At 37.3% G+C, this 18,830-nt stretch overlaps 1 protein-coding gene across 7 annotated transcripts in view; it reads right to left on the bottom strand.

The window, feature by feature from the left end:
* Positions 1-18,830, bottom strand: part of KCNIP4 (potassium voltage-gated channel interacting protein 4) — a 398,679-nt gene that overhangs the window by 22,743 nt on the left and 357,106 nt on the right. The gene's annotated exons all lie outside the window — the stretch shown is intronic.

Below are 18,830 nucleotides of genomic sequence, written 5' to 3'. Positions count from 1 at the left end.
AAACATATGTGCTCCTAGTCCTAAAGTCCTAAACTAGAGATAAAGAGCAGTGTAACATCTTTTACCAGTGTAATAACAACTTGTACTGTGAGAACAAATAGCATTCCAGTTAGATCAAATAAGGACCACTGAGATATTCTTGGTTCTGGCACCTTCTGCTAAGAAACAAATAGTGTAATCTTGCTAACTGAGAGACAAATGCACCATCTGAGAAATGCATGTCAGACCTGTAGGTCTAGGATTATTATGATTTTATGCCACTTAGCTAAAATCAGCTTTTTATCATAACTAAGCATGTGCAAACACACAATAAGAAACAATTCTGTGTAATCAGACAAACAGCTGTGTCAGAGACAGAAGTACAAAATTATTTGTTCCTGGGCACAGAGGCTGTCACCGACGGAGGCAGAGTTAGAGCACAGGTCTGAGATAAATACTGACTGCTGGGCCACATTGCTTTTTGGACCAAAACCTTTGGGGAATGGCAGGAACAATGAAATGAGTCTCTAGCCTTAGGTAAGGAGAAATCCATGATTGAGGAGGCAACTGCCTGCCTGTCACATCTTTGGGTGTGAGGGCATTCTAAAACTCTCTCTCTCTTTACCAGCTTCCCAAAAAAGACTGTGGTCAGACAAGCCAGTGTCTCTCAGGTTCCTAGAAGGTTTACAGGTGTTTCCCAAATAAAAAGCAATAGGACAAGAGGAAATGGCCTCAAGTTGCCCCAGGGGATGTTCATACTGGATATTAGGGAAAATTTCTTCACTGAAAGGGTTATCAAGCACTGGAACAGGCTGCCCAGGGAAGTGGTTGAGCCACCATCCCTGAAGATATTTAAAAGCATGTAGATGTGGCACTTAAGGATGTGGTTTTGTTGTGGATTTGGCAGTGCTGGTTAATGGTTGGACTCGATGACCTCAGACATCATTTTCAACCTTGATGATTCTATGATGCTACAATTCTACTACATTGTTTGTCTTTTTATGTGAAGCCTTCTGGAATTGTATAAGTGCATGCAAAAGAGCAATATTTTTACTTGGATTCAAAGCACAATAAAGAAAACATCAGTGAATTCTTCAGATACTCATTGAAGTTATTTTATAGTTATTCAATGTAGAAAATGTAGCAAAAATATTTTACAAGTTCCTCTTCCAGGAACCCATTGATATATTATCTATGTCATTCCCAGACCTGCACAAGGAAAAAGAAACAGCTTTCCCCCTGAGATGGGTGTGAGTGTGAAAGAACGATTTTGGAACTTAGAAAAAGAAGCAGTGCTTTCTTTCTGTTCTGCAGGTATTTTTATTTTTCAGACAAGAAAAAATAAAAAACTAGGCACATTTTGAAGGAATTAAAGAGAAAATCTGTATATTCGAAATTGTACAGGTCAGATATTGCCTTCCTTTTTTTCCTGAGAAGTTTAATAAATAATGAATGACAAAATGCACATTCAAGTTCATCTAACTTTATGACTTACAAACATTTCAATTTTTCTCCCTTTTCCTTGACTGACAAAGACATTCAGACTATACTTATTTTGCAAAAAATGCTCTCCCTTTTTCTACAGGAAATCCCAGCAACTCCAACTCTGTAAGTCCTTAGTCTGAAGCTGTGAAGACTAAGATTTCCATTTCCTGACTACATTTAAATGTTGTGATGTTAAAGGAGAATTAAATATACTCTGGAAAAATATATCTGATTTATTATTTGTTAGTTCAAAATAAGCTGGCAGCCTTTATATTAGAGGAATACATGATCTACAAACTTCAAAAGCAGTACTTTTTTGTCACTTAATAAGCTCTGGATTCACCTTACTGTTTGAAAGACTCATTGCTTGAAGAGACAACCTACTTTCAGAGAATTCAGAGCCAGGAATGACATCTTGAGGTTGTCTAGCTTGTCCCTCTGTAGTTTCCTCTGTTCTTTGCCACAGCATTGCCAGTAACACTTTACCTTTTCCATCCTTGAAGGTCTGTAGTAAGAGTGTCTTAGGGACATTCATTAAAAATCTGAGATGCTGGCCAATTACACTTACCAGAAATATCAGCTCAAACTTTTCTTTCTTTAGCATGCATCTTTCCTCTGAGACTCTGCATGACAGGGAACACTTCTGATCTTGAATAATTTCATTCTAAAAATATACATGGCCAACATAATTTACTTCCACAACTGCACTTTTCTTGACTTATAAATCTGGCTTTATTGTGTTTATCAGGAGATTTGTGCAGTTCAGAGAAAGAGATTAAATATTGTAATTTTTAAGTATGCTCCATGGTTTTATGTTATTGCTGACTTCTTCCACTGTACCAACTATAATTTAAAAAAAATCTATCTAACCTTTCATTAAACTCTTAAAAAGGAGAAGAAAATAATTACATCGTTTGAAAGAAAAATGTGAGGCTTATTTAAACAATTTATCATACTCTTTCTTTCCTTGATCTGTATATAATTTATTTTGTTACAGCAAGTTTCTTTCTGACAATCTTTTAAAAATGCATTAATGTATTAGATTTTCCTTCTGGAGAACAAAATGAAGGGAATGTTCATCCTGAACTGAGTGCAGTGCTCTCTCTTTTAAAAAGAAAATAATATAAACTGACAAAAAGAAGAGGCAGAAAATAATAAATATGACTGTGCCTTGTGATGATCTCTCTTGCTTGCAATGTTGCTGTTGGGAAATTACACCTCCAGCACATGGTCTGATGAACCACTCCAAACCTTGTAAATTATTTACAAGCCTTGTACTGTCTAAGATGTCTCTCCTTCAGTATTTTTAAGAATACTGCAGTAGGTAATTCTTCTTTACTACCAAATCAACATCCTTTTCAGAAAAGAAGCAAACCAAGAAGACACAAAAAGGGAGAAATAATGAAATGTAGGAAACAGAATGAAGGAGAAACAAACTCGAAACTCAGACTGTCTGAATAATAAACAATTTTGCATGATGGATAAAGGTGGAGCTTTGGCAACTTTGAACATATTTTAGTTATAGACTTTTGCATCACAGGTTTCCCATCCCATGCTTCACCTGTTTTCAGTATTCATAGTGCTTCATTTTAGATACATGTTCATGTCCTTTGATTTAATTATCAGTGACTAATAATATTTTCTCTTTTTGCATGTACTTCTATTCTGACAGCAAATTTAAATTTCTTACAAACACAAAACTTAGTGGGAGAACATTACATGTGCATATGTCAAAGCTAATGACACCAAAAATCTCAAAACCTAAACCCACAGTGGCTTTTCCTAGACCAATCCAGTTCCTAATTTTTCCATTTGAGTACGAGAGAGCTTTGATCAGAACAGCATGAGAATTTAAAAAATGGCCTTAATTTAATAACATAACCCAGGCCAAATAATAACAAAATATGTGCAATCAGGCACCTCATGAAGTTCAATAAGAATTTAAGTGTTCTGCATCTGGGAAGAAATTTGCCCTTATTGCAGTACCAGCTGTGAAGTGACAGAAAGGCAGTGCAGCCAAAGAGGATGTGGGAGCACAGCAGATGTCACACTGAAGGTGAGCCAACACAACATTTTTATTACATATAAGATAAACCACCTGCTGGGACAAGGCCAGCAGGATGAGGAGTTAATCACTCTATCTCTGCTTGGGACAGTCTTGGTTCCCTCCAGGGATATTTGCTGTATCTAATGCTTGTTCTGATATTTCTAATTGATACATAGCCTTGCTGATGACTTTCATTTTTTTCTGAAAACTGAGTGAAATTATAATTACACAATTCACACGGGTTGCAATATCAAATTAATTTCTCCCACTAAGAAATACAATTAGTATTTTTGGACTAAACATCTTGTTTCATTCAGAAAAGAACCACACATTTTTGGTGTTTTATCAGTGTGCATTGATGTGCATTTAGCCCATATTGGCCTCCCATGGCAAGACATCAGTGGCTGCATAGTAAAATTACTCAGAAAAAGTATCAGCAAAACATTAGCCAGTGTTTTATTGGATAGAAGCATTTTGTTCCTGTGGCTACAGGAATGTATTATATCAGCAAAGTTTGTATTTGAAATGTACATTGTCTTTTTAGGCTTACAGAAAAATCATCACAAGGGAACAGAGATGATCAAAAGATTCATTTGGTGAAGTATTTAAACACATAAATTATCTGAAACAATCCCATTCAGTTCACAAAGTACTCCTATCCTGATCTTCCTCCAAAGCAAAATGTGTGTCAAAAGTAGTACACAGAAGAAACTAAGGTACAGTCTCTCTGACGATGGAAAAGATGACTCTGGTGAAACATCTCTATCATGATCTCATGTGCCTTGGAACCAGAGGAACACCAGATAAATGTCACTCTGAATGGTGACATATTGATATCAGTGTGACTTCCACCTTGAGCACTTTTGCCAAGACAGCCTTGACCAGATGTTGTGCTGCAGCAGATGAGCCAAATGGGTATTTGTCATACAAGTAAAACACTAAATCCAAGTCCAACTAGATTTATAAATCTTATCAACTGCCACTTTTAAGACCTAAACATAGATCTCTGACCCTCAATAGCCTCTACATGTTTTTCCAATTCACTTTGCTTCCCAGTGTTGCTGTTCAGGCCCTGGCTCTGTAGTCTTGGGCTGATTGCAAAAAGGAGGGTAAGTAGTTAAAAAAGCAGAAGGGTGAGGATGGGAGAAAAAGTTCTCTCAAGCTCTATTTCACAGTGTCTGGAAGAATAGGTCTATCAACACCCCTCCAAATCCCCACATCTCAAAACTTTTCCAAATCCTGATCTTCCCTTATTGAAGCTCCTTCCCAGACAACCTTTAATCAAGCTATCACCAAATATTACCCCATATATCATACAGAACGGTCCAAGATCAGACCAAAAAGGCATCAAATAGATGCAAATTTCGAGTCAGACAGATCCAAAATCCCAGCTCACTTTTAAGAATTGCCACATTCTGTGAGAAGTATGAAAGAATTTATTTCCTAATATTCTGCGTTTTCTCGCTGTGTCCTATTTCTGTAGCATAAGTCAGAGAAAGGATGCAGAGAGAGAAACTTTTCCTGGAAAAAAGGAGGTGCTATTCAGGACTGGCAGCATTAAGCAGTGTAAGTGATAGCATCATGCTGTTTTGATAGGGTAGATGCTCATGGCTAACAGGAAAAGCCAGTGCTCCCTCAGCAACTTATGGGACATAAGGAAGTGGTGATCTTAAGTTGGCAAGTAGAAGCAATGTTGGAAATTTATTTATTTGGACATTAAAGAAAACTATTTAAAGATTATATAAGTAAGCATGTATGCTTATAAGTTTTTAAAGAAAACACTAGTGTTTCAATTGCAGATAATTAATGATAATTAGATAATAATTAATAATAATAAGACAATTTCTTGATGTTGATCTGCACTTGCAAAATGTTAGTCAGGAGAAGTTTTTATTCTAAATATATCTAAAAATCCCATGGCCTGCAGACACAGGAAGGTGAGAATTCAGTGGCTGCTGCCCCTCATTGCTCCAGGACCAATGCAGAAATTGGATTTTACAGTTTTACTATCCCTTACAGCTTTGAAATTTAGCTAATAGCCAGCTACTGATTTAGTCATGTCTGTAGACCACTGAATGTACTTCAAGCGGAGTAGAAAACAGAACCAGAATTTAATACTAGACTAAATTTGTTTATATTTTATTTATGCTTAATAATAACTTTCTATTTTATAAGCATGCTGCTCCTGGCATTTTTGCAGAATCACAGAATATGCTGAGTTGAAAGGGACCCACAAGGACCATTGGAGTCCAACTCCTGGCCCTGCACAGGACAGCTCTAAGAGTTACTCCATGTGCCTTAGAATGTTGTGCAAATGCTTCTTGAGCTCTGGCAGTCTTGGTGCTGTGACCACTTCCCTGGGGAGCTGTTCCAGTGCCCAACAACCCTCTGGGTGAAGAACCTTTTCCTGATATCCAACCTAAACCTCCCCTGACTCAACTTCAGGCCATTCCCTTGGATCCTGCCACTGTCACCACAAAGCAGAGATCAGTGTCTGCCCCTCCTCTTCCCCTAACAAGTAAGTTGTAGACTACAATAGGGATCCACGTGGTAATGACATCTTTTGCTTAATCTCTCTCCCTCTCTCTCTCGCTCTCTCTCCTTTCCCTCCCAACCTCCCTCTTTCTCTCTCTTTACCTCACAATTACTCTTAAATAAAATCCATACTGTTGACTTTGTCATATGGTTTCATTTGCACCTTAATTTGGGCAGAGGCATCTCTTTTAATTGGATCGTAACAACCCAAGTGCCAGCAACTGGGGAAGGTGGGCTTTAGAAGTAGTTACTGGGCATCTGAGACCCATCTGTAAGCCTGGCTGCTGGAGGGATCTGCACTTGCATGTATATATGTGCCTATCTCTCCCTCTCTCTCTGTATATATATATAGATATATAGATATATAGATATATAGATATATAGATTAGATATATAGATATATATATTTGCATTACTGAACCTCCATCCTGCTCAGGCAAAGAGGGGAGCAGGATGAGGCTGTTGGTGCTGCCTGTGTATGTGTGATTGCTCTGAGCACCCATCTGTGACCTGTGTGCTTGGCATACATGTTCAGGCACACCTGGGATGTGTACATGTGCTCTGTGGACATGTGCCTACCGGGAATACTCCTTCAGCCTCTGCTGGATGGGTCTGAGGGCATGGCAGCACTCTCTGCTCTCTCATGCTGTTGAATTTGACCAGATACTTTCCCCTAAGAAATGTAACTATTTCATTTCTTTTATTTAATAAATGTCTATAATTCAATACATTCATTCATCACAATTGTATCCATTTTACTTGGGAATACTTTTGGAATTAAAGATGTATTTATCAAATACCAGCAGGGCTAAACTGAAATTTTGACCTACCTTAAAGCTGTGTGTGGAGAATAAATAAGTTTGTAATTTATTTTAAATTAAAAACCAGAGAAACTTGTAATTTTGTGACTCACTTCTCTGTAGTAAACATAAATAAACTTGTCTGTGCTGTATTTATCAGGAATAGATTTAATTGCCTATTTATTTTGAAATGAGTGCAAGTGTGATTAATTTTCTGTCCTGAAAGTACTCTTAGAATACAGGTTTCACATTTGATACTGGTTTATTTTAGTAAAAACTGAGAACACATATCAGAAATTATCTTCATAGAAAGGGTCTGGGTGGCATTTCTGGAGTTCTGATCACACTACTGGCCAACATAGAAGAAAGAACAACAGCAGGGTAAAAATTAAAATCCTGCAGCAGCTAATAAAAGTGAACTTATTCTAGCAGGACTTCAAAGCAGATGATGCAAACAAAATGAGGTTTCTGGAGGAAAGAAAGTTTTGAAGTCATTAAAGAAAAAACAAGTGTAGTATGAAAAATATCTCAAAAGATATGCTTAAAAGAGATGCCATGCACTAGCCTGTGAAGCAGCCTCAGAACACTAATTCAGAGAAAAACCTCTCTCTTGAAATATTTTAAATGTGGCTGAATAAAGCACTAGAAATTAAGACTGGAAAAAATAACCTGGGAATAGTCAAATGGGTCAAAAGACCTTTTCTCATTAACACAGATTTTAAGAAACTATAGACAACCATATTTATGTTCCTTTTCTTTTTTCTTTTCCTTTTCTCTAAATACTGCTAGAAGAAGAAATAAGAGAAGATTATATGGGGAGAAGAAAGATGATGTTTTCCTGCCATAGATGTCCCCAATAGAGCAACAAATTCACAGAAGTGGAAATATAAGCAAAGTATTGTCCATTGCATTTTGGTAAAATTTCAAGGGATTTCTTCAGCTGTGAACTAAAAGAAAAAAACATGTCTTTGTAATCTATTCTAGCAGCCATTTCTCTGATCAATTCTTTGAACTGATGCCTTCTGGGCTGCTGCATTGTTGGTATTTTGGGCTTCTGCGTTTTAACACCTCTTTTTGAAACTACATGAATGACAGCAACATTTTGTTTCCTTTGTATGGATTTATCATTCAATATGCCAGCATATCAAATGGGAGCTTTGAGGAAGTTTTTAGGGAACCAGTGCATCTGTGAGATAATTGCAATGACTACAGAAGAGATACCTGCTTTGGCTCTTTTGATCTGGCAATTGTATTATTCCCCCAACTCTGTGCTCTCCTTGAGCTTTGCTGTTTGCCTACTGTAAAAGCCAGTTTGTCAAAGGAGGGGGAGGATGATTGGCAGGACAGTGTCTCAAACTACTCCCAAAGGATGACAATTTGTTTTATTCTACCTTTACACCTATCATTTTGGGGTCTGCCCAGGCCTGTGCTATAATGGAGGAAGTCCAGACCTCACTTGTCTTTCTTCTCAAAGGCTGTTGAAGGAGCTGCTGTTCATTACCAAGAAACAGAGACAGGAAGAAGAGCAGAGGCTGCTGTGGAAGAGATGGGTAAAGGAAAATTTTGAGCATGTGTGCATTGGGTGCCCAAACAACAGTACTGACCACCAAACAGCCTCAAAGCCTTTCCTACTTCATAGGAGAGTTGAGACTTCCAGTATATTAATGCTTGTAAGACACATGAAGATACTCAGAGAACAGAAATTGTAAAAGCTCAAAATACAAGATGATGTGGGTTTTTAAAACTGTTATTTATTGCACTACTGGAAATTAGTTTTATGAAAAATTTAACTTGAAAGCCAGCATTAATACGCTTTTCATCTGTGGAATATTGTCCCCACTGTGTATAACAATATATGTTATGCATATGTTTATAATGACCTATTTCTAGCTTGATGGATTTTCACTCATTTTCTCTAATAAATAGCCTATGTTCAACTCAATTATATTGAAAACCACTGGTGTTTTTAACTTCAATTGTCACTTCTATTTTTTGTGTTATCAGGAAAGGGACAGCTATTAATTTAACTTCCTGTCTATTGAAATCAAATTAGTTCTTGGTTTTCTTTTTTTTTTTAAATTGGTTTTTAATGCTAGTTTTATCAGGAGTTGGCTATAAAAAACTACTTTCACAGCACCTCTTCTTTATTGAAAAAAAAATACTTGGTTTCCATTTCTAAAAGTAACTTCTGTGCTATCATATAGAAAGATGTTGTAACAAAAAAGTGATGAATGATTAAATATGTGTAACCAAAATTATACCTTGGATCAGATTTATTTGATTACTTCAAGAGCAAGAGGGCCAAAATATCTCCCTAAGACAGTTTTCTATTGTTTCCTTTGATTGCAGAATCAATCCTTGTAGATCAGAGCACAAAAAAACACGCTCTAGTCTTGCATCCTTGAATATAGCCTTGGGTCCAGAGAGCTAACAGTAATGCTGGTGAAGAAATATTTTCTCCAGTCTTTGTAGAAGCTGTATGGGATGAAAGCCATACCAAGTAATACAAAAGGATGGTGCTTTTTCTGAAATGGTTAAGGATGGTTACCTCAGAAAGTCTTTTGTCCCTGTTCTTATATCTTCCAATGAATTTGCCTATTTGGTTACTAGTGTAAAGCTTAAGCAGTTTTACAAGACTCAAAAGAAAGAAGGCAGACCCAAACAGAGTGCATTAATTACAGGATCCAAAGGGACAACTTCCCTTTTGATCTTTCCTCTCAGATTTATTACCTCAGCTAAAGACTCATGGAGGAAACACCTTAGGTTATTGTATTTTCATGTCTTTCACAGAAGCTGTAAACTCATTTTTATCTCAGTGGCAACAGTCTACATTTCTAGGAACATTGTGGCAATTTTGATTTGACAGCATCAGCCTCCATTGGCACTGGTAAAATACATGTAAAAATTCCTTTCAAGCTTTGTCTCATCAGGTAAAACACAAAACTTCTTGCTTCTACTTCGCCATTTGTAAAAGAGTTGCAATAATGTTTCCCAATGGCATAACAAAGATGTACCACATTTTAAGCCTCCCACTGGAAGATACTCAAATGAACAAAAGCCTCTCTCCATCCCCCTTGCTATGGCAGAAATAAAGGAACTGGCTCACATCCAGCATGTGTGGCTTCACACACTAAACAACAATCAACACTTTGGCTGCTTCCACAACTCAGCAGGAGAGGTGCCAGCAAATGCTTTTAATCAGTGTCATTCTTTGTTTAGCAGTGCCCACTAACCAGTGAAATTTTCAGTTTCCTATTATTAGCACTGGCAGTAAAACAACAGTAAACAACACGACTAAAGATTTGAACTTAAAAGCTCACCTAAAAGCCTGATACACCACACTTCATGGATGAGTCCCTGGCACCTGACTGGTGCTTACTGTTTCTGCCCTTACTTGTCACTGCAGGAGGGCATTTTACAATCTTGACTTGACAAATAGGCAGGAAATATAATTAAACTAAATGCAGCAGAACCCATACTTCAGCAGTGCAGCTTGCTGTAAACACTTTGGCAAACACAAGGTGCTCACCCTCTTGGGAGAAGCTGTATTTAGGTGAGCACTGCTTCGGTGACTTGCCTTTCACACACTCCCACATGAGCTCTTTTGATGAAATCCCTTCAAATCAGCTGAAATCCTAGGTGAGAGAAGGAGGAATAACTCCATATTGGCAAGTGCTGGTCCCTCAGGTGTACTCTGTTAGACCCACCCAAGTGATTCTCTTGAGAGAATGGAGAACAATACCAGTAAAAAACAATATTTTAAAGTAGGTGAATTCCCTACTTTAAAACCATGGAGACACTTATTTTATTTTTCTTACATGAGGGAACTGGTACTTTTGGTAATCTTAGAAGCTCCTTGTATCCCTGAAGAGTCAAAGATTCACTGAGGAAAGAACTGTACCAACAACTTCTGCTAAATGTTACTGGACTTATGCCCTAATTTTATAGCCATATCTGAAAATGGAAAAGCCTGAATTTAGCACAAGGTATTTATGAAGCAACCTCGGCATGTCAGGGGTGAAAAATATATTTTATGTCCTGTCTTAAAAACAGATATGATTTTTCTTGTGCTTCTCAATCAACTGGATGTTAACACTAAGTACTGACGTCAAATCAAATTTTCCTTTCAGTAGTGAAGTAAGAACACTGTGAATTTTGCATTCGTGAGACATATGTCTGCATGAAAGACAGTCAGGCTGAAAGTGTGTCCTAAGTCATGCTATGTTGGTATTTTTCAGAGTGGTTGTTCTTTGTTTCTTTCAAAGATGTGCAGTGGTAAAGGCAGACAGGTCAATATTTGGTTAGTGCTAAATACAATCAAAAGACCAAGGAATTTCAGTGCCTACAGCCTCCTTCTAGCTCTCAGAAATGGCAAAGAATGAAAAATTCAATGGGGACTGGTTTAGAAACTGAAAATCAAACACTGTGCTCATTATTTATATTTTATATGGTAATACATTTACCCTTTAACAAAGGTTTTTGCTTTCTCCACTACCAACAACACTTTGTCTCAGGAGAAGGGCCCCAGCAGTGCAAACAGAAGAACAAATGTGCTTACCTGCATAAATATTTATAAAACTGAGCCTGGCATTAGCATAAGTTGGAGCTGATTCACCAAGTACAGTGGGGAAAGTCAGACACAATTCAGGCAATGATGTGTATGAGGCTGTAGTGGGGGAGACAGATGCAGTGTGTGGGAAGAGATGCTTCTTCCCTGTTCACACAGTGAGGGCAATATGCCTCGTCCTGGAGGATCTCTGGCATTTAAAGTCTGACACAGGGTCACCTCCCTCTGTATCAAAACCTCACTGTCACATCTGTGCTCACCCAGCCCAGCAGCACACCACACTGACATTTTTATCCTGTTGCTCAAAGGGTTCCCCAGAGCTTGGGTCCATGATCAGAAGATATTTAACCATAAGAGCTCCACTGTTCACGGTTATCATGGAAAGGCCAGAGGGGCCTTTGTGGCCATATATGTAAATGCCTTTGAGAAGGAGGAGTGAACAGTTCCAGAAGACAGGGGAGGATGTACCATTGCTACTTACAGAGGAGATATTATTCCTATAATTCAATAAAAGACATGAGAAAAGCATCAGAATGAAATCTGAAGTTTAGCAAGGAATATGAACTGATAAATTTTTAGCACAGCAAAAAAACTAAACACACCACATAAATCATATTCTCATATGTGGATACTTGATACATTGCTTTTGGCATCATATCTAAAATTTGTGGCATAAGTCAAGTCGTTGGAACTGAATACTTAAAAAAGTCTATGTAAATGGTGATTGATATTTGCTGGTATATTTTCATGAAAACATGAACAGCATATAGAGTTAAAAAAGGAGAGGATATTTCCCAGTTAAAACAAGTAACTAGAAGTAAAAAATGAGATAATGAGAGAATCAGGTACATCTAAAAAAGAGTAATCTATCAATGAGTTCAGGCCTAGAAAAGATTTTTCAGTTCTCATAGTTGTATCATTCTGAGATACATTGAGGCTGAACTTGCTAGGCATAAAAACTTCTTGCACAAGCTTCTACATTTATGGCATGTAAACTTTGTTCCAAAACTGCAGATTTTGAGAACAGAATAAGAAATCGAGGCTGTTATAACTTAGGCTCCATTACAGGGGATGGCACTATGCCTTTTTTTGCAGTGAAGTTGACTTGATAGCCTGTGTACCTAAATTCAGGGCTTAATGCTGACATTTTAAATCACAAGCAAAATCATGATAATGTTGTTGTTCTGATACCTGTAATTGCTTGTAGATAGAATGTCAGATAAAAATATTGCTATATTCAGCCAACAAGGGTTCACTTTTAAAAGTTGTTGGCACTTCTTATTTGTGAGGCCACCATGAAGCTGGTCACAGTACCAGAGATGAATAAATGGAGTGAGTAAATAATTGTTAGAAATGCATTAAGTGCACACGAAGTGCTTCCTAGGTCAGTGTTTTTTAGGGCATGAGTTTACTGTGATTTCTACTTGGATATGGAGCTTGGCTATTGTGGGGTAAAGCATCTGCCTCAAATATGCTGCCCACAGAACACACATTTCCCTCATAACACCGAGGAATTCAGTGCTCATTTTTCTCTCCTCTAGGGATGAACTTTGCTATCTCCAGCTCCTGGGAAAGTTCAGTTTCCCACAGCCACCCGCCCCCCCACTGGTACTCCCCACTTTGTTCCCAAGACATGTTTGAGGAAGCTTTGATCAATGGCTGAGAAGCAGTCTCTCAGATGGTTAGGGACCCTCTGAAAGGTTTTGGCTGTCAGACCAGAGACATTAAATCAGGCAGCTGTCAATGTGGAGCCCACGCAGGCTCTGAAGCACTGGTATAATGCTCTCAGGCAACCCAGAAGGCTTGATAGCTAAGGCTTTTAAAGGTGTGTGGCAGTTAATAAGCCAGCCAGAGAGCCAAAGGATTGCAGTCTTTAGACTTCTAGTTTCATGCTGTGTTTACTGAATCATGCTGTCTTCTGAGTTATTGGCTCCTATTTCTTCTGTGACACTCACCGTGTCTAAGATCCTTTAAGAATATTTCACAACGGAATTCACTGGGTTGAACAAATTCCATTACTTGAAAGCTAATGCGAGAACCATTCACATAATTGGAGTGAAGTGCAACTGTGCAAATGTCCAGCTGATCTGAAGAATATGGGCTCTGTCAGACACTTTCACTCAAAGGCAAATGCAGGTTGACCCAAGGCTTGTAATAAACTTCCCTGACACTGAAAGACTTGACCTTGAGGCTTTGTCACTTGTGATTTGCTGTTTTATCTGAAAATTTACCAGTGTTTATTTCAAGCACAGATGTAGATCTAAAGACATTTGTGAACAGAAATTAATTCCATTGAAATAAAGTACTTTATTCTGTTTCACTAATTTCTCACAAAACCTGTATGTTGCTAATTTTTTTCAAATTGATCAGAAATTTAACATAGAAAAAAGTACAATTATGTAAAATCATTTGGAAATTCCTGGGATCCATGACAGCTTCTCAAGTCCAGCACAAATAAGATTTATCTATCAAGTCCATAGGACCCAAATTGTTGAACTGCACCACTGAGAAGTTTCACCAGAAGGTATATTTATTCCCTCTCCCCACATTTTGCAGGCTTAGGATCCCCACCTGAAAAAATGTGTCCACTTGCTATTTCAGAATTGCAGGGGAACAGAGAGACATCTTAGTACAAGATTTAATAAATACAGAATTATTCTGTATAAAAAATCCTTAAAAGTAAGAAAATTTCTAACAAGAAAGACAAGTAGAGGGATTTTTGAGTACTGCTTTCTCAACTGATAAATATTCTCACTGAACCATTTTATGTTAAGCTGTATGTTATAAAGTACAATGCTTATAGCAGTTACAGTTAATATGCTTCTCACCTCATGAAGAAAAGAACATAGGCAGAGAAAGGAGAATAAGAGGTGTCTACTTACTAAATTCGTGAATTACAACATCATCAGAGCTGCATTGCACCAAACTTTACTTCTCTAATGTTAGTGATTACCCAGAAACCAAAATCCAATGATTGCACATAACTCAAATACCAGGCTCTGCAATGCTTAGTCCAGATGCTGCAAAAAAGTAACTGCAGTGAGCTGTAGGCAAAGATGACATTTGGCTGCTCGTATTCCAGTACATAAACATTTATATTCCAAAGTGATGCACATGAAAGCTCATGTGGTAGAAAACAGCTCTACCAGCAGATGAGTTACTCTGAGCATCTGGCTGATAGAGCAGAAGGTTTGTGCTGTGCTTCAAGTGTCAGCCTGGCACAGCTGATGGCCTCTGTGAGCCCCAGGGAGGGGGGGACAGAGTGCAGGACAGGGTACTGCCAGGTCCAAACAGAAGGGGATCACAAGTGCACAGAACAATACAATTCCACCTAAATCTAGTACTGGCTTTTTTTTTTTTTTTTTATTTTATTTTTTTTTTTTTTATTTGGTGCTCTCTACTGCTATTAATACTGGGTGCTTAAAAAACACAGTCTTTTTATGTGCTGCTTAATTAGAGACTTGGCATCTACCTTTTTCAGAGATAATTCTTGAGCAAGCAGCCACTATTATGAAGACAGTCCTTGGTAAGCTAGATGACATTTTTTCCCTAGTGAACATGACATGAAGTATATCCATGCAACTCATGAGATGAATAGAAGTGTAAGGACTGAGTTTGTTATTAACTTTCAGAAAGAAGATTTCAATCTCTGCCAGTAACTGTGAGACTAATTGAAACAAATATCTCTGCTGAACACATTAAGATCTGTAAATTTGTGACGACTGACAACTATACTCTAGGTCTGTCAAACTGTACTTCCAAATTATTTTTACTTGAAACGTTATTGAAAGGTTTCAAGTCTCTTTACTAACACTTGAAGGAAGTATATAATGAATGTAAGAACTATTTATTGCTCAGTTTGTTAAAAGATTTTCACATAGCCTTGTTTGAAATATGGAAGAGTTCTCTCTAAGTCCCCAGTAAACGAATGTCAGGGCTTCTGTAAAATAATAACAAACTTCTTCCTTGGCAAGGGCTGGTTATTCTAAAGTTTTTCTTCAGTCACCTAAAGTTGAGAAAACAATTGATCTGAAGCACAACTGGAAAACAAGAACTCAACTTTAAAAAGGGGAGATTTGAGCTATGTGCATTATACAATGTCTACTGAAACCCTAGAGAGAAAAAGAAGATTTACAGAAATCCGTCTATTGACAGCACACATGGTATCTAGCTTCTAGGTTTACTTGTCTGAGTTTCTTTATGCTGTTGTCTATTGTTTAGTTTATTAAGACAAGAAAGTCACAGGAGTTTTCTAACATGGAGAGATGTTAATTTTCAGTTTGAATTACTACTATCTGATTTTCAATTAAGATTCAGAATTAATTTTTTTCTATTGTATTGCCATTTCCATGCTCCAAGTTTAGCAGGTTTATGTCATGAAGCACAACCTGTTCAACTGTCAACACTATGTCTATCTGAAAAGACAAATTGTTGGAACTTTGTATGTAGAACCTCTTCATGTCCACAACACTAGTGTCAGACACAGCTTTGTGGAGAGGGGTCAGCACCTCTGCAAAAGCTTTCAGCACAATGGGAATGTCTCATGCACTGATGCCCAGTAGAGCATCCCCTGTTTGATATTCAGAGTCACAGAGGGATATAGCTAAAATGGTTTTAGTATTGATTCATGTTGACCAAGAAAACCAGGTAGGAAACTTTTAATGATCGGTATTTTTCTTCTAGGCTCTCTTCTGTTTGGTCAAAAATTCTGCATCTGGAAAGATCCTACCCTTGCTAAGACTGCAATGCTGGGAAGCCCTAAGACTTGTACAGCCAGCCATCAAACCTTGAGGAAAAGCAACTGCACCGACTGCTGGTGAAACGAAAAATCTTCCTTGCTGTCCTAGGGCTCCACATGGAAGGGGGGAAATCATGTTTAAGCTCTAAGCTACTTTACCCACAACAACAAATTTTGGAAGTTTGATATGAGAGGCAAAATACTCTTGCACTAGTGCCATTTCCACTCATGTTCAGTTTGGAAGTTTTCCTCTCTATTCTGGTCTGCATGAATCTTGAATCTGCATTTACTCATTACAATACAAACACAGAGTTCAGTATAGAATTGAATGTGATCACAACGAACTGAAGGCATCGTGTTGTCTCTGTGAGACAGGTGACGCTGACAATCTAGAGAAAGCTGATCCAAGCTAAAATATTACTTCTTGTGAATATTAGTTCCTAGCGTGAAAGCTTCTGTTTCATAATATACAATGTTCCAGAGATATAAACTAAGAAGATTATGTTGTCTTTGTCCCTTGGCATGCTTTAGAACAGGTGGAAAAGGTTAAGTAAGAAAGCAAGGAAAATGGAATGGAGTTCAAAATCTCTGCTTTGGATCACCACAGAGGTATTTTAACACTTTCCAAAACATATTTTTAATCTCTTTTATAGTCAAATGTGTATGCCCCTTGCCAGTGCAAGATTTCAATTTGTACCAAATAATTTCTAATCAAGACATTGGTTATCTTAGAAACTACATTTGAAAGAAGTGAATGACAGAACTGTACATCTCTATTAGCCATAGGTCAGAGGCTGTGCAAAAAGCATAGCCATAAAAGTAAAAGCCATGCATGTGTAGGACACTGAGATACACTTTGGATCCCTTCTTTCTTACCAAGTATGTTCTGATTGCAGTGAAAAAAACAAATGAATTCAGTGTTTCTAGTATTCAATTTCTCTAGAATATTGTGCATACAAATATATAAGAAAAGTTAAATAATTCTGAAAACTTTAACATCAGTACTCAAAATTACATTGAGGTGCTTCAGGTTTTGCACCTCAAGTGCAAAGTTAGTAAATTAAATTAGTGAAATTTAGTTAGTGAATACTCTGCAAAATGCACAGTATGTACCCAACTTTCATCTTCATTATTAAACAAAAAATTGTAGGAGTAGAAAAATTATTTATACTGTGAAAATCACTTTTATTCAGTGTACCAACTCAAATCTGCTCTTCTTTACTTTTGTAAAATTTATAATTTTTCTTTTGCTTTTTAAAACTAATTACATGCGAAAATGTTCTAACACAAAACTCAAATGCGTTAGACAACCAAAAGTTGAGCTTTATCACCTCTAAAACTAGCTTCCATTAAACTTTCTGTGAGACTTACAAATGTAACATACAGTAACACAATATTTCCATCAAATCATAACACCAAAAGAGAAAAATCTCTGAATAAATCCGCATATTTTGATTTATGCACATAGATGAGTCGTGTGATAAGGGAACCAATCTTTGAGCTGCATCATTGTCAGATTTATTTTCTTACTATCATTCTCTGTCTCATTTGCAACGTGGAAGAAAGTTGTCTTAGAAATGCTATTTTCCCAATAAATGTCAAAAGGATGGAGCTGCCTATTTAAAGCTACCGTATGTGTCCATGAGCATTTTTATGCATGTATGATTTCAATTTACATTTTCTCTGATATGCAGCCAGGTAAGATAAATGTTAATGAAAAATCCTGTCAGTTTTCTGGAGATGTCTGGTAGTTTCCCAACACAGAGTTGTACAAAAATTTTTACAAGAATAATAAACCAAAATTAAAAGGCTATTAACATTTAAATTTAGTACAGGAGCATCTTTGTGCAGCAAAAGCATTATCTAGCTATTTTTAAAATGGAAATGTGCCATAGCTCAGGGACGTTTTTAAAACTGGGAGAGATCTATCAATGGACAAAAGAGAAAGAAAGACCACATGTTGAGTCCATGCTTGATAGTCTGTACAATTTATTGTGAAGTACCACTTGTACTAGGACTACCACAGAGCCATTGGTTTGAAAGGTTAATGACTGCAGCAATCACAATTTTAATTTACAAGAAATGGGATGACAGGAAGCCAAATACAAATTGGAAAAGCCCCACTGTGATGGCAGCTGAGCAACAATTCATCAACAACAGGACAGGAATATTGTAGAGCCAGAGTGCTGGGGACAACCTTTTGAGCCTGAAAAGGGCTTAGAACTTATATTAAGCTGATTTTTCAAGGATAGTATAGAAGCTTACAAATGGCTAAATTACCTAATATAGACATAAGTTCTCCCTTGATAATTTTCCTTATAATAGTTGTTAGGTTATCTGAAGGGGCTCATCCCACATCCTTAGCTTTTCTTTAGTGTACCTCCCCTTTCATTTTAAATGTTGACCTTGAGTTGTACCAAAAGAGCCATTGTCCCAATGCATTTCAATAATCTTTGAGCACTCCCTGCAATTACACTCTACCTCTCACTTACTCAGAGCATCAGCTGTACTACGGTGTGATCTGAGACACTCTAAATCTTCCAGGTGTTTACACACACACAGAGATGCTCTCTGAGACTGTGCTCCTTCTGCCTGGATTTTGCATGCAGTTTGTATACAGTGGAAAATCAAATTGATGATAATAAATCAAACCTTATAGTCATCAACTCTGCAGAAATA

The sequence above is a fragment of the Lichenostomus cassidix genome, chromosome 4 (genome assembly GCF_008360975.1).
Source record: "Lichenostomus cassidix isolate B80296 chromosome 4, HeHo_3.0, whole genome shotgun sequence".
NCBI classification, from domain to species: Eukaryota; Metazoa; Chordata; class Aves; order Passeriformes; family Meliphagidae; genus Lichenostomus; species Lichenostomus cassidix.
This window is presented reverse-complemented; position numbering and strand designations above follow the sequence as displayed.